At 42.2% G+C, this 15,535-nt stretch overlaps 1 pseudogene; it reads left to right on the forward strand.

Annotated features, from left to right (window-relative positions):
• Positions 1-14,599: 14,599 nt before the first annotated feature.
• LOC128110481 (PRELI domain-containing protein 1, mitochondrial-like) lies at positions 14,600-15,233 on the forward strand (annotated as a pseudogene).
• The last annotated feature ends 302 nt before the right edge of the window (positions 15,234-15,535 follow it).

Consider the following 15,535-nt stretch of genomic DNA (forward strand, 5'->3'; position numbering starts at 1 on the left):
CTCATTCAGCTGCTAAGGATGGCATCACTGACTATTCACATGAGATGATGCTCAAGGTTTATTCTGCTTCTAAGTAGCAATGGTGCTCTGGCATTACCCCACTTAGGTGAAATTTATATATGCTTTATAGATAAGTTCTGCTCCAGATATAACCCCATTTGGAGTTAGGACTTCAGCATATGAATTTGACACGGGCCCAATTCAGTCCATAAAATTTATACAGTATCCCCAGCCCCAAGGTGCCTCTCTCTTCTCCACTGAGATCGCTTTCAGGCTTGCAGACCCCATCCAAGTACTTCCATCTTATTAGGGAGCCCATCAGGTGTTGCCCATGCCATTGAATGCAGCACTTAGGAGGGAAGCCAAGGCAGGCAGACTTCTGTGAGTCTGAGGATAACCTGGTCTACACAGCAAGCTCCAGGCCAGCCAAGGCTCATAGTTAGAATAAGGAAAGAAGAGAAGAAAAGAAGGTGGGAGAGAGGGAGGAAGGGAAGGAGAGAAGTGGAAAGGAGAGGGGGAGGGAGGGAGAGAGCTGGAATGATGGCTCAGCGGTTAAGAACACTTGCTGCTCTTCCGGGGGACAGGAGTTTTCTGTCCACTAATACACTGTGAACACCTAGAAACAGCCAGGATTCTGTCAACATACTGGCCTGTAAGACCTGAAGAGTCTTATTCATATTTGCTGCTTCTGTCACTATTCACAGTAGCCATCCAACGCATGAGAATAAACCAATTCTCTCCTTTTTCTGCTAATGGCATTTCATCATTCCCCATTACTAACTTTCTCATTCCTCTTAAACTCTTGTCCTTTCACTTTTTCCTTTTCCATATCATCAATTAACAGTTTTCAACCCTCCCTGTTTAATTTTCTCTCTTCTTCCTTACTCTTTCTCATTCTTGTATTCCTTGCAAACAAACACTGAAAGCTTGAGGTATGAGGTCTATCTGTATTTATTCATTTTTCTGTGTGTGAATATAATCTTTGCATGTGTGTACACATGTATATGAACGAATGCAAGCAGAAGCCAGAAGTTGATGATAGCTATCTTCTCCCCCTTTCTACCTCGTGTTTTGGTGGAGGGACTCTCACTGAACCTAAAACTCAGTTTTGGCTACACTGGATGGCCAATAAGACCTCAGGACCCCTCTGTCTCTGCTCCCACACAGCCCTGGGATTACCAAGACACACCCAAAATTTACATGGGTGCTAGGGATCCTAATTCAGATCATCATGCATGCACAGAAGGCACTTTGCCCACTGAGCCACCTCCCCATCCTCTGAGGTTATGTCTTCATTCTAACAATCCTGAAGTCTGTCTGTAGCACATATCTCCCTGATGAGTGTCAGTTCTAAACAAAGTCCAAGAACAACCACCTATCGCAACAGAACCTACCCTGCATGAAATCAGCCTCCCAGTTCTGTAGATATGACCTTTTGCTTTCTGATACTTCCTCTGTTGAACCATAATACCATGTGCCAGAATGAAGATACCAATGAGAGTGGGGATGAGGACGTGATAAAGGTGGATGGTGTGATGATATTGATGATGGTGATGATGATGATGATGATGATGATGATGATGATGACAGCAACAATGATACCATGGATAACAATTATTATGCCTGGTTGTGAGCCACAGCCCAACCCTGGTATTATAGAATCTCCTTTTGATCCCACCGTACTTAGCCAAATTCCCTGAAACACAAATATACTGCCCATTCTGTCTCTTTCTACCTGCTCCTCTCTGCATTGTCATCCTCCATCTCCTAAACCCGGTTAATTCACACTCATTCTTTAAAATCAGGCAAGAGAGATGACCCCGAGGTTAAGAGCGGGTCCTACTCTTACCAAAGACCCAAGTTCAGTTCCCAGCATCTGAGTTAGATGGCTCACAGATATCTTCAGCTCCAGGGGAATGTGGTGTCCTCTTCTTGCACACAGGAGCACCTGTACTCACATACACATAATTTAAAATGAAATTTTTTTAATTAGCTTAAACCAACACCTCTGGTAGGAAAACTTCCAGAAGGCTGTCCCAGTGGCACAGGCAACATATCTTGCACTATATTTGACTTGGGATACAGTTTGGAACACTAAACTAAGGATTTTCTCTTCCTCCTGGCTGTCTTGACTTTTTCTCTTCCACAATTGGACCAATGGTCTTTCCTTTCCCAGAAAAGATAACATACACATAAACTTGCACACACACACACACACACACACACACACACACACACACACACACACAATGAACTAAGGAGTCATTTACCCTTATAAAGAGAAATTAGATATAGCATTGCTTTCCCCAATCACTAGTCCAAGTTATTTAGAGTTCATGATAATACACTTTCAATTTTTAGAATGTAAATTGCATATTCAGTCATATTAGGTACATTTTCTTATGCAGAATTGGTACCAGCCATCCTATATAACACTGTCTGAGGAGAATGTTGAAATAAATGACTCTCACATTAGCTGTTCTACAGCAATGAGATGTTCTCAAGACTGTCAGAGCACAGCTAATCTTGAAGTAAATTTGAAAGCAGTAAAATAGCTAATAGAGTTGCAAGGTGCTAGGGTTCCAGTTATATCCTGCAGACCAAACCAATTACGTACAAACTACAGTACAATTGTGAGGTCTGCCATGGCCACTGGTGACTCATGAGCTCTTGAACAGTTTCATCGATGTTGCTAAACACCCAATGAGGGAACAGATCACCGATACCTAGGACCTGAAACATAATCAATACAGCAACACAGAAGCTGAGTTTATTACATTTCAAAGTAGCAGGGTTTAAACAGATTACAGGAGAATACAAAACAGTTCTTTATGAGTGGACACAGAAGAAACCCTTAACAAACAGGGTGAAATACTACCTCACCAGCAAGAACAGATTTTGATTAAATTGCCTCTCCCAACTCAAGGATTTCCCTAGACCTAAGAGCTGAGATTTACTTTTTAAAAAATGTCAGTCTAGGCAGACCAGCCCACACTGGGGAGAAATGTGGCAGATGTAGGTTCTATTTGACTAAGATTCCAAGTTGACCAGTCACACAAACAGCTTGATTACAAATACCCCCTCCCCAAATAGCTATACAATTGTCAAGGAGGGTAGTATGATCTTATAATCATCTCCAAACTTATTCTGTAAACAGTTATTTGCTAACAGACTAACAACTGAGATTTTTTATCTTAATCCTACCAACTGCTTTCAAAATTGTGTTTGATTGCATTTAGCCTACATTATCTTTTACAAACTAATTTTCTAAGGCAGAAGAAAACTAAGAGGCTGTGTTGCAAAGAGCAGCAGATTGCAATTGTGATGAGGCAGGCAGTACAAAATACAACCCTTCTGGAAGCAGAGTATATAAATGTTTCCACAGTCTTCATGTACAGATCAAGTATATGCTGTACAACACCTTCCCACACAGAGCAAAGAGATCCATAGATATAGGGGAGCTAAGTATTAAAAATGACAAAATTTATATCTTTATACAACTTATAGTAAACCTCATTGCATTAGAATTGCAAGAGATAAGGCTTGAATCAAAAATGCTAATACCAAATAACCTTAATTTGCATCATGAGCTAGAGATTATCAAGAATCTCCATGCACATCATCTTGAGTGATCCTTATCATATTACCCAGAAATACTATTATATCTAATTTTAGCTGAAGAACCTAAAGTTTAAAAACTTAAGTGGTTTGCTCAAGGTCATTCAACCAGTAAGGAATGAGCCAGAGATTGGCTACAGAATCTCTAAATTCTAGCAGTTTTCTCAAAGTATCTATTTCTAACATATCTGTGAATACCTAACTACATCTATATCCTTTGAACACGTTTATTCAATAATAGGTTCCTGTGCCAACATGTTCAAGGCTACTTGAACAATCTTTTGTAGTTAAGGTTGTGCCAATGCACAATAGGTACCACTAGATTCTTAGCACAATGTTATGTACTGTGTACTCAAAAACAAATCAGATAACCTCGTTAACCCAGGAAGGCAGTAACATCATCAGCATTATCAATAGAGCCATTTTTCTAAAGTGCCGTGTGCCAGGCTCCATTATAATCTCTTAAAGAACTAATTCAACTTAATCTCACAAAAACTCTTTGACGTTGGGCAGCATTGATATTGCCATTTTTATCTGTGGGATTAAAGGTTAAACCAAACTATTCTACAGACTGAGAAGCAATGAAGAATAATTTATGTATTAATGAATTTTCAACAGAGTTGGTGACACTTCAGTTGGGATCTAAAGCATGAACTGGGCTGTAAAAGGTGGGAAGTAAACATTTTCTCTCCGTAGTGACTTGAATAAGAATGGTCCCCATAGGCTCCTATATTTGAATACTTAGTCACCAGGGAGTGGTGCTACTTGAGAGGGATTAGGAGGTGTGGCCTTGTTGGAAAAAGCATGTCACTAAGGATGGGCTTCGCAATTTTAAACCCAAGCCAGGTCCAGTCTCTTTCTCTCTCTTTCTGCCTACAATCAGCATGTAGTTCTCAGCTACTGTTCCAGCTTCTGCCTGTATACTGCCATGCTTCCCACTGCCATGATGATAATGGGCTAAACCTCTGAAACTATAAGAAAGCCCCAATTAAATGCTTTTCCTTATGAGAATTACCTTGTTCATGGTGTCTCTTCACAACAATAGAACAGTGACTAAGGCACTCTCTAAATATAGACCATGAGAAAAGATGGCAGGGATGAGGAGCTCCCCAAATATGTATTATGTGTTATTTAGCCTCCCTATCTTTGTGCTGTTCCTCTTATCCAAACTAACATATCAATCAAAGCTTAGTTGGTTTATTGGATGATGGGGGAATGTCTTTTGTATGCTGTGAAAATGTTGCTCTGATTGGTTGATAAATAAAGCTGTTTGGCCAATGGTGAGGCAGAATAGGGTTAGGCAGGACACTCTAACTAGAGAGGAGGAAGTCGAAAGGCAGAACAAAGAGGATGCTGCCAGCCACTGCCATGAGAAGCAAGACGTAAAGATACCGGTAAGCCACGAGCCACATGGCAAAGTATAGATTTATAGAAATGGGTTAATTTAAGATGTAAGATCTAGCTAGTGAGAAGCCTGAGCCAATAGGCCATACAGTTCATAATTAATATAAGCCTCTGTGTGTTCATTTGGGTCTGGGCAGCTTAGGGACCAAAAGGATGTGGGAGCTAGGTGGGCACAGGAAAATTTTCCATTACAAATGGCACCCAACATGGGGCATGAATCCATGGCCCTAGGATTAAGACTGACTGAGCTAGGAAAACTTTCAGTTACAACTGGATGTGACTGAATAGGGAAGTCAAGAATGATTTCAAAATGTCTGAGAGGACCAGGAAGGATGGAGAGGCTGCTCACTGAAACAGAAGAGGGTGGGCGTCACTCTCTGAAGAGGAACTTAAGGAAGCTGTACATGTTGGTGCACACATATCCAGCCAAAATTGTGTACCTCACACAGGTGAGAATCCATCTGTCTAATTTTCATTAAAATAAATGCCATGGAAACTCCTAAGAAACTGTTTGGTCACAGGCATGGTAAGGGATTTACTAGACAGCCAAGTAATTTGTCAAATAAGCAGTTGAATAAACAAATCTGGACATCCTTGAACAGTTCCAGAAAGACAAGTTGGGAATTTGCCAGCTTCATTACACTATTTAAAATCATGAGACTAGATGAGCTCATCAATGGAGAAGGAACAAGAAGAGTGCCAAGGCCTAAGGTCTGCAGTGCCCACTGTTGAGAGGTGAGATTGATGAGGAGTAGCCAGCAAAGTCAACCAAGAAAGAATAGCTAGCAACAGGGAATTCAGAATACATCATGGAGAATAAAATTAGAGGGTTAAGGTCAAGTTCAGATGATAGATAAGTTTAAAAACACAGCTGGAAATTGACTTCTGGATTTAGTACTGTAGCTATCACCGGCCACTCCAACAAGAGTAATTCTCATGAAATAATGGCAAAGAACACCAAAGCAAATTGGAGACAGGGAGATGAAAACTCGGAAAGTTCTGGTATAAAGGAACACCTGGGAATGGAGCACTTGTGAGTAGTCCTAGTAACTGGTACTGGCTGTGCTTTAAGTTGGGAAGCATGCATGCATGCCTGGATGCCAGCAAAAATGACCTAGTAGAGAGGACAATGATAATGCAGAAGCAAAAAGAGAGAATAAGTGAAGCAATAATCTCGAGTCCATATGACAGGATGGAATCCACGCAAGTGAAATGACTGACCTTGGCTAAGGGTGCAAACAGTTCCTCCATAGTAATCAAAAAGGCAGAGCCCAGAGGCATGCAGGAGTAGTGATGGGATTTGGAATGTGCCTGTTGTTGTTATTACATTAGAGAATGGAAAGATAAGTCAGCACCTGAAAATCAAGACTGAAAAATACCGTAAGAAGCACTGGCAAAAAAATTGTCTGACAAATACACAAAAAAAGGATGAGGTGTCAAGGATGTGGAACAATGGATTCAGTCATCCACTACTGCCAGATGTGAACATTGGTAGGAACACTTGAAAAACAATGCCTTTATTTTTGTGAAGGCCAAGATTCGTATACCCCATAGCCCAGCAAAGCCATCTTTAGAAATTAACATTAGAAAACTGTGAGTGTGTGAGCGTGGGCCTTCACAAGACTCAGGCTATGATTACTCTGACAGCAGGTGGTTTAAAAAATTACTAACAAAATAATATCTTCAAGGTATGAATTATTAAGAAAATGATGGTTACTACAAGAAAGAAGGGGGTCGGAAGGAGGTGATTGGTAAATGGGGGAATCTGAAACACTAACACGCCCATCTCTTTAGCTGGATGATTTCTTAAACTATGCAAATATGTTTTGTTCACCTTCCTTTAAACATTTTAATGTTCCATTATGAGATGTGTTTTCAGTCTCTTAGTCTCCCTGCTTAATGTTAACCCATTCAGTTTTGATTTATAAGTCCTAGTAGAATAAACTCCATCAGTTCAAGATCCTCCCACACCCTTCCACCTCTCCTTCTCCTCTGACCATGACATAACTTCCCTTGGGATTCCATAAAATCCCCGATAGCTAAAGGAGGTTAAATGGTCCATAGATAATTATCTGGAATCACTAGTAGCTCATCTTCCCTATGCTTGGACAACATGCTCTGGTGTCTGATACACAGTATGCTCACTTTGAGACTCTGCTCTGTATTGGTCTTGGAGGTAGCCTGCCCTGAATCTGCTTGTATGAGTCCTAGGCTGTCTGTAAACTGCCAGTCCCCTCTTACATGGCCCTTACACAGCTCTTACATGGCTCTTACGTGTCTCTTACAGGCTCAGGAACTCTCAATTACTTCCTGAATGCTGCACTGCTGAGCGTAAAGCCCTAAAGAGGCTTTCTCTGCCTTGTCTATCCTTTGCTTTCCATCTTCCTGCCCCATGTCATGGAAAGCTCTCTGGGCTCTAGGACAGTCCCAGATCAGGCATGCTTCTCTAGTTTCATCCCCCCAAGATGGATGCTCCAGACCTGCCCCACAGATAGCCGCATCCTACTCTCCTCTGTGTTCAGGTTCATTTTGTAAGCATTGTCCTCTGAACATTATCAGATTCTGACTCTTAAGATTTAACAAACCGCCGGGCGGTGGTGGCGCACGCCTTTAATCCCAGCACTCGGGAGGCAGAGCCAGGCGGATCTCTGTGAGTTCGAGGCCAGCCTGGACTACAGAGTGAGTTCCAGGAAAGGCGCAAAGCTACACAGAGAAACCCTGTCTCGAAAAACCAAAAAAAAAAAGATTTAACAAACCACTGAGCATCTGGAAAATTCTGAAATAATATGCGCCATTATCTTTAATCCCGCCATTTTCCTTCATGTACTTTAAAACTCCATTACCAAGCATGCATTTGCCAGTGTCATGATTCCTTCATATACTGACGTCATTTGTTTGTTGGCTTGTTGAGGTTTCTGGTAGTGGTAGTGGTGGTGGTTTGTTTTTGATTTGTGTGTTTGTTTGTTTTGTTGTGGTGGTAGTTTGGTTTGGTTTTAGGGGGTGGTTGTTTGTTTGTTTGTTTGTTTGTTTGTTTTAGAGTCTTGCTATGTAGCCCAGGCTGGCCTCAAATTCAAGATCCTTCTGCTTCAACCTCCTCGCTGCTGAGGTACGCAAGAATATGCCAACACGCCCCAGCTGTATTTGACCTACTTAACGCAATGACGTTTTCTTTGTGTCTTATTACTTTGCGTCTCAGTGTTATATCTGCTATTGTATAGTTTACTCAGCCCTCTTATGCTTATCATTTACATGCTGTATCTTTTCCCCCACTTATTTGTGACCTACAGGTCACTGAGGCACTGTTCACGTTTCTCTTTTTTTTTTTCTCTTTGTCTTTTAGACTAGATAATTTCCTTAAAGTTCCCTAAATCTTACTTCTGTCATCTTCAATCTACTTTTAAACCTACTCAATAGATTATTTCAGATGTATTTGTCAATTCCAAAGTTTCCATTTTGTTATTTTTGTAGTTTCAATTTCTTCACTGGGGAATGAAGAACAGTGTGTATGTGGGTGGGTGAGTGTGTCTTTGTGTAGGTGTGTATGTGCGTAAAATGTCATAGTGAAACCCATTGTTTGTGTGCTAACAAAAAAATTTTTTTTAAACGAAATAATAGAAAAGTATTTTCCCTGGTATCTTTGCGCATAGTAACTTTCTGCTTGGAGACCTACCTTTGCTAAGTGAAAAATCTGGTCATCCTCAGGCCAGTCTTCTCTCCTTGGTATGGGAGAAAGCATATATCTTGTATCTTTCTTGTGTCTTTATGGCCAATCGTTTTATGTCATCATTCAGAGGAATTTGTTTGTTATTGTTGTTGTTTGTTAGAGATAGGGTCTCAGTATGTATTTGAAGCCAGATCTCAAACTTGAGATCCTCTGCCTCTGCCTCCAGGTGCTAGAAATACAGATGAGCAGTGGTACACCCAATCCTCCTGTCCTGTAGGTTTGGGTTGAATCTAAGACATCAGAAATTATGGAGACTCTGGATTCCTGGTCTGCAAACATTATTACTCCTGCTTGTAGGTTAAGCAGGTAGAATTCAAGTATCCACTTCTGACATCCCAATCCCCTTCTTTCAGTCTTAGGTGAATAGCTTGGAGTCTTCTTTCATATGGACAATTCAGGGTTCAGAGAGAAATCCAAGAAGTTGGTCCACAGAATTTGGAGCTCCCTTTTTGTGGCTCTAGTTGCCAAGATCCCTCCCTCCCTTTCAGTCACTGTGGTTGCCTCAAATTCTGTTCTCAGGAAGGCTGTGAGATGTCCACCATGTTTGGCATCTTCACGTGCCAGCTATGACATCCTTTCAGGTTAAAATGTGAAAGAAACGGGGGAGAGACATTTTCTTTAGCCGCAGCAACTAGGAAAGTGTCTGTGCTCCTGTAAACAAACTCCAACCTGAACTCTTGTAAGCAATCCTAATGAAACTCATTAGATCACACACACACACACACACACACACACACACACACACACACACACACACACGCACACGCACGCACGCACGCACGCACGCACGCATGCATGTGCACATACACGTGCACACGGGGTTGGGGGGCTGGTTAGGAAAGTGGGTGAAAGGACAAACGGTAGGAGGAAGACAAGAGAGAGCAAAAAAAGTGAACATGATGGAAATGCATAGTGCACATATACAAGAATACACACGAAACCCAAGACTTCACGCATGCTAGCCAAGTGCTCTAACCACTGAACTGCATCCCCAGCCCTGGTGGTGATGGTGTTTGCCACCAAGCCTAAGGTCCTGAGTTGATCCCTGGGTCCACAAGGTTGAGAACCAACTCCTGAAAGCTGGCTCCAGACCTACAAACTGTGGCACGTGGACCCATACACAAACAAAAAGACAATTGATTAATTAGAGATAAATTAAAACCAAAAATTATTTAGAGCACAATGGACTCAGTCAATTCTTTCTGTGTTTCATTGTGTCCTTCCTTCCCTGGGGCAGTATGGGTCAAGCTTGCTGTCTAACATTAATGCTGAAATGCTAAAGGAAATAAGAGGAGCAAGTGTAGATGATTTTAAGTATCACTCTGCAAATACTATGGATATATTGTGATGTAGATATATCTCAGAGCATTTAAAACTTTAAAACAATCACTCAAACCAATTAGGCTGCTGATCAGAGTCCCTGCAAAGGTCAGAACTCCAGCGCCCACACCCAGGACAGCGGCAGACCTGGGTGATGGACACCTCTCAGTGTGGCTGGTGGGGTGGGAAGAAACGAGAAATCTAGTGGGGGAAGGGAGTGCTCAAAGACACAGTCTGAGAAAATGGAGACATTCTCGGTTTTCACCCACAGCTTCAGGGTGTTTTCAACTAAAAGATACTTAATAGACTCCTCTGAATCCAAAGACTTCATTTCAGAGGCAAGGGAACTAAGTGCCACACTTCACAGGCTTTTTAATTTAGTCAATCAAGGGCTTTCTCCCCAAGCACAGGCTTGGCACTATCATAGCCTGTTCTACAGCAGCATGGGGCCTGTCCACTTTTTTCTTTTTCCTTTTTTTTTTCTTTTTCTTCTTGAGTAATGTTGTGCTGATGACTTTAATTTTGAGCTGTTTAAGTCATGCTAAAGCATGTTGGAGAGTTCTAATACAGAACATTTTATTCATTCTCTGTTTAAAAGTTTCAGCCACAGCAGAGTTAATTGAGGCTTCTTTATGATCTTGTACGATAAGAGCTGTTCCAACTGTCTTTTCTAATTATAATAAAGCCATATGTCCTCTCGTGGATTGTTTGGCATAGTGTCCAAGTATTGATGGCTCATGGGATTTTACAAAGATTAATTCAGATGAGCTCATAAGTTTGTTGGCGTAGGTGTCTAGTGGGTGTTCCTGTCTGTGTGCAGCTGATATTGAGATAATATAATGACACGAAGTTGAGGCTTCCCTGCTCAGTGCCGCCTTCAGGTTCGATCATTAGTCTGAATCTGCATTCTTCCTGGAGCATCTTTTTATCATCTCAAATGAGACTGACAAGCTGAGATCGACGAATCACAGAAATGCTACGTTGAATTTTCCTTCTATGTCCATGGGCTGATTCCCTCAACATTTGAGTTATATAACAAATGCTGGCATCTTCTGGCCAAATCAATACACATCAAGAGAAGAATAACTAACTGTGTTTCTATTCAGAAGACAGCATGTGCTTCCAATGACACCAGTGGTCAAGTGAAAAGAAAGTCAACCACTCACAACACACGATTAAGAATTCCTACAGAAGTGAGCAAAACACAGTGGTTTACAATTATGAAAATGTATTCATGGAGCCCGTTATTTCAAATGCTAATTAAAGAAATTAACTTAAAAGTGAAGGGTAAAAATACCTTTCAAAATGATTCACCGAGGGCTAGGTTAGTTCCATGGTAGAACATGTGAGGAACATGCACAGGGCTCTGGGTTTGATACCCAGCACCACAAAAATAAGTAAGATAGAATAAAATAGCATAACCCTTTGTTCTGCTAAACAACTGAGCCCACTCAGATTACCCTAAGAGAAATTTAACAAATAAGCCTAAATGCCTAGTGAAATTGAAAATCAACCTAGCTTTGATGAAAAATAGATATAAACATTTAGGACTTATTTTTAATTCCTTTCTCTTATAAAATAAATGTCAATATTTTAAATGTTAGGGGTTTTTTTAATGTGTATGGGTGTTTTACCTGCACATATGACTACGCACCTTGTTCATGCAGTGCCCTCAGAGACCAGAAGATGGCGATAGATCCCCTGGGTCTGTAGTTACAGATGATTGTTGAGTTCATGTGGGTCCTGGGAATTAACATGAGTCCTCTGGGAAAGCAGCCAGTGCTCTTAATCACTGAGCCGTCTCTCCAAGATCTGGGAGGAATTGGGGAAGTGGAAACTGTAATCATAATATATTGTATGGGGAAAAAAAAATCTATTTTCAATTTTAAAAATTGCTTTAAAATTTTTTAATTATTTGAAAAAAATTATTTAAAGCTACAGTTGTATATCTGAAAGAGAATTTAAAGTGTAACCAAGCCAGATGTGGTAGCGCACACACGTTGTCTCAGCATTCAGGACGCTGGGACAGGAGGATTGCTATGAGTTTGACACCAGCCTGAGCTACAGAGTGCTATCCTATCTCCAAAAAAAAAAAGAAAAGAAAAGAAAAGAAAGAAAGAGAACAAAAAAAGAAAAGAAAAGAAAAAAGAACTTGGCACCTGGAAGTAAAAATGCTTGACATCTCTTGAGCAATGAGCATGTGAGGAGAGGAATGCATGTTTCAGATGTAACTCAATGAAGACTTCAGGCCTCACTAATATCCTAAGGATTGCCTCTTTATGTTGTTGGACTTTTGGGGTTACTACTAGACTCCTCACTAAGAACTTCTCTCCAGTCCCCAGACTACTGCTATTCACTTTAGTAACAAGCCAATGACTTCTACAATATTAAGCACAAGCCACATGGGCCACAAATAAAATGCTGATCGTTTCTGAATAGAACATTATCCTGATCTAAATTAAAGACCATCAGGGAAAGACCCTGTAAAGAACAGTGATAGACGGCCCGTTTGGTAAAGTGTTTGTCTTGCAAGCATGAGGACCTGAGTTCTAGACCCAGAACCCAGGCACAGTGATGAACACTTGTAACCCCAGGACTGGAAAGATGGAGACGGGGTGTACCTGAGCTGCTGTGCAGACAGTCTAGCCCACTTGGCAAACTACAGGCCAGTAAGAGACCCTGTGTCAAAAATTAAAAAAGTGGCTCAGTACCTGAGGAACAACACCTGAGGTTGTCCACTCACCTCCATAGACGTGCACACACACACACACACACACACACACACACACACACACACACACACCTATACACACACACACACATACACACATACACACACCTACACCCCTACACACACACACACATCTACACACACACATACACACATCTACACACACACACCTACACACACACACACATCTACACACCTACACACACCCCTACACACACATACACACACACACACACACCTACACACACATCTACACACACACATATATACCCCTACACACACATCTACACACACACATCTACACACACACACATCTACACACCTACACACACCCCTACACACACACACCTACACACACACCTACACACACATCTACACACACACACACCTACACACCTACAAACATACATACATACCCCTACACACACATCTACACACACACACACATCTACACACACACACCTACACACACATCTACACACACACCTACACACACATACATACCCCTACACACACCAACACTACACACACCCCTACACAAACCTACATACCTACACACACCCCTACACACATCTACACACACATACCTACACACACATCTACACACACACCTACACACCTACACACACACATACATACCCCTACACACACATCTACACACACCAACACTACACACACCCCTACACACACCTACACACCTACACACACCCCTACACACACCCCTACACACACACACCTACACACACATCTACACACACACCTACACACCTACACACACACATACATACCCCTACACACACATCTACACACACCAATGCTACACACACCCCTACACACATCTACACACACACACGGGGATAATGGAGTCTATATGTGAACAACAGACAGGTACAATGTGAATACATATGTTCCATAGTAAATTATTGGTGTGTCCCAAAGAGGGGGAATTTAAAAAAGACAAGGAGGATTGTATCAGATATTTTGAAACAGTGATTTTCTTTTTACCAAGGTAACTAACACTAGGAGTACCTTCAGTCTGAGGTTGAGGTTGCTGAGTCATGTTTTGTAGAAGTACTTTTGTGTGAGGTTGTGGTGGCCTCTGTGTGGTTGTGGTTGTAAAAGGCTTTTCCAATAAGTGGCCAGGCATAGGAATCTTTCCTTCATAACCTCTGGGCTTCATTAACATTTTTCAACTAAGGCTGACACAGCAACTCCATTTTTACTCTGAATGTGGTGATATGAATGAGAATGTTCCCCATAGGCTCAGACATTTGGACACTTGGTCCCCAGGTGGTAGTGCTCTCTGAGGAGGTGGTACATCCCTGGAAATGGGCTTTAAGAGCTTATGACCTCTCTCCACTTTCAGTTCTCTCTTTCTCTGCTTCCTGTTTGTGGTTGAGGGTGTGACCTCTCAGCCTCCTTCCTAATCTGCCACTTGCCACCATCCCTACCCACCATGATGGACTCTTATTTTTCTGGAACTCTAAGCCAGATTAAATCCTTCCATAAGCTGCCTTGGTAAGTAGTGATATTTTATCACAGCAACAGAAGAGTAAATGAACACTGACAACTTCCACTTTTTTCTAGGTATTATTTTTAAATAACTACCTACTGTACAGAATAAATAATCCTTGATTGAGAAAATCCACAACCCTGTAGCCCCTACGGCCATGGTAGCAACTGGGGTCTAGCCCAGCAGAGGCTGCGGTGTAAGCCTGGCAGACATTCAGCAAGCCCTGTCCACCCCTGGCTCTGCACCCTGATGCTGTGCTGCAGGTGCTAGGCCTCCCCACGCCTCAGTGATGGTGACAGATTTCCTGGGCCAGGACATGCTCTAAGTCTGTGGAACCAAGTGTTCACTGCCATGTGGCAATGGTACCTGAACCCCTACAGCAAACATAGCTTAACCAAACACACAGTACACCAGGAGGTGGCCCCTGACTGGAATCTTCTGTCCCAGATTCTTCACCAAGACCAACAGGATGGCACATGGGGCAGAGCAACTGCCAATGTTGCCCACTTGGTGCACATTCTAGAGGACTCTCCTGTGGGGCCACAGAATCACATGACCACCTTCACCTGCAACATCAGCCACACCTAGCCGATGGTATAGAGGAACGATGTGTTCACTGGGTGAACTCTGAAAACAGCTGCTGGATGGAAACCCACAGGAGGCCTTGGTCTCCTCTGGCTTATTTGGCATCCCCAGAGCTGTCCAGGAACTGGGTCTTGCCCATTTCAAAAGCAATGTGACCAAGACAATGAAGAATTTTGAGTACATCTTGGCAAAGCTGCAAGGTGAGGCCTGTTCTAATACACTTGTTGAGACAGCAAAAGAGGCCAAAGAGAAAAAAAAAGGAAAAGAGATTGGCAACTACAGAGGAGGCCAAGGACCTGGCCAACAGGGCTGCCACCAAGCAGCAACAGCAGCAGTAACAGTTTGCGTAGCCCACTGGCCAGTGCGACTCAGCTCCGTCTCCCTGCTCCCCACTGTACTTTATTATTAAAAGTCCACTTCCTGGGCTGAAGAAGAGTTGGCTAAGTGGTTAAGGGCACTTGTTGTTCCTTCAGAGGACCTGAGTTCAGTTCCCAGCATCCAAATGGTGGCTTGCAACCATTTGAAACTCCAGCTCCAGAAGATCTGAAGCCCTCTCTAGCACCATATTCAACAGTACCGGGCACGCACATAGTGCACACACATACACCCACATGCATAATGAAGTAAAGAAATCTACAAA

The sequence above is a fragment of the Peromyscus californicus genome, unplaced genomic scaffold, assembly GCF_007827085.1.
Source record: "Peromyscus californicus insignis strain IS unplaced genomic scaffold, ASM782708v3 Scaffold_15__1_contigs__length_86483966, whole genome shotgun sequence".
Classification (NCBI taxonomy): domain Eukaryota; kingdom Metazoa; phylum Chordata; class Mammalia; order Rodentia; family Cricetidae; genus Peromyscus; species Peromyscus californicus.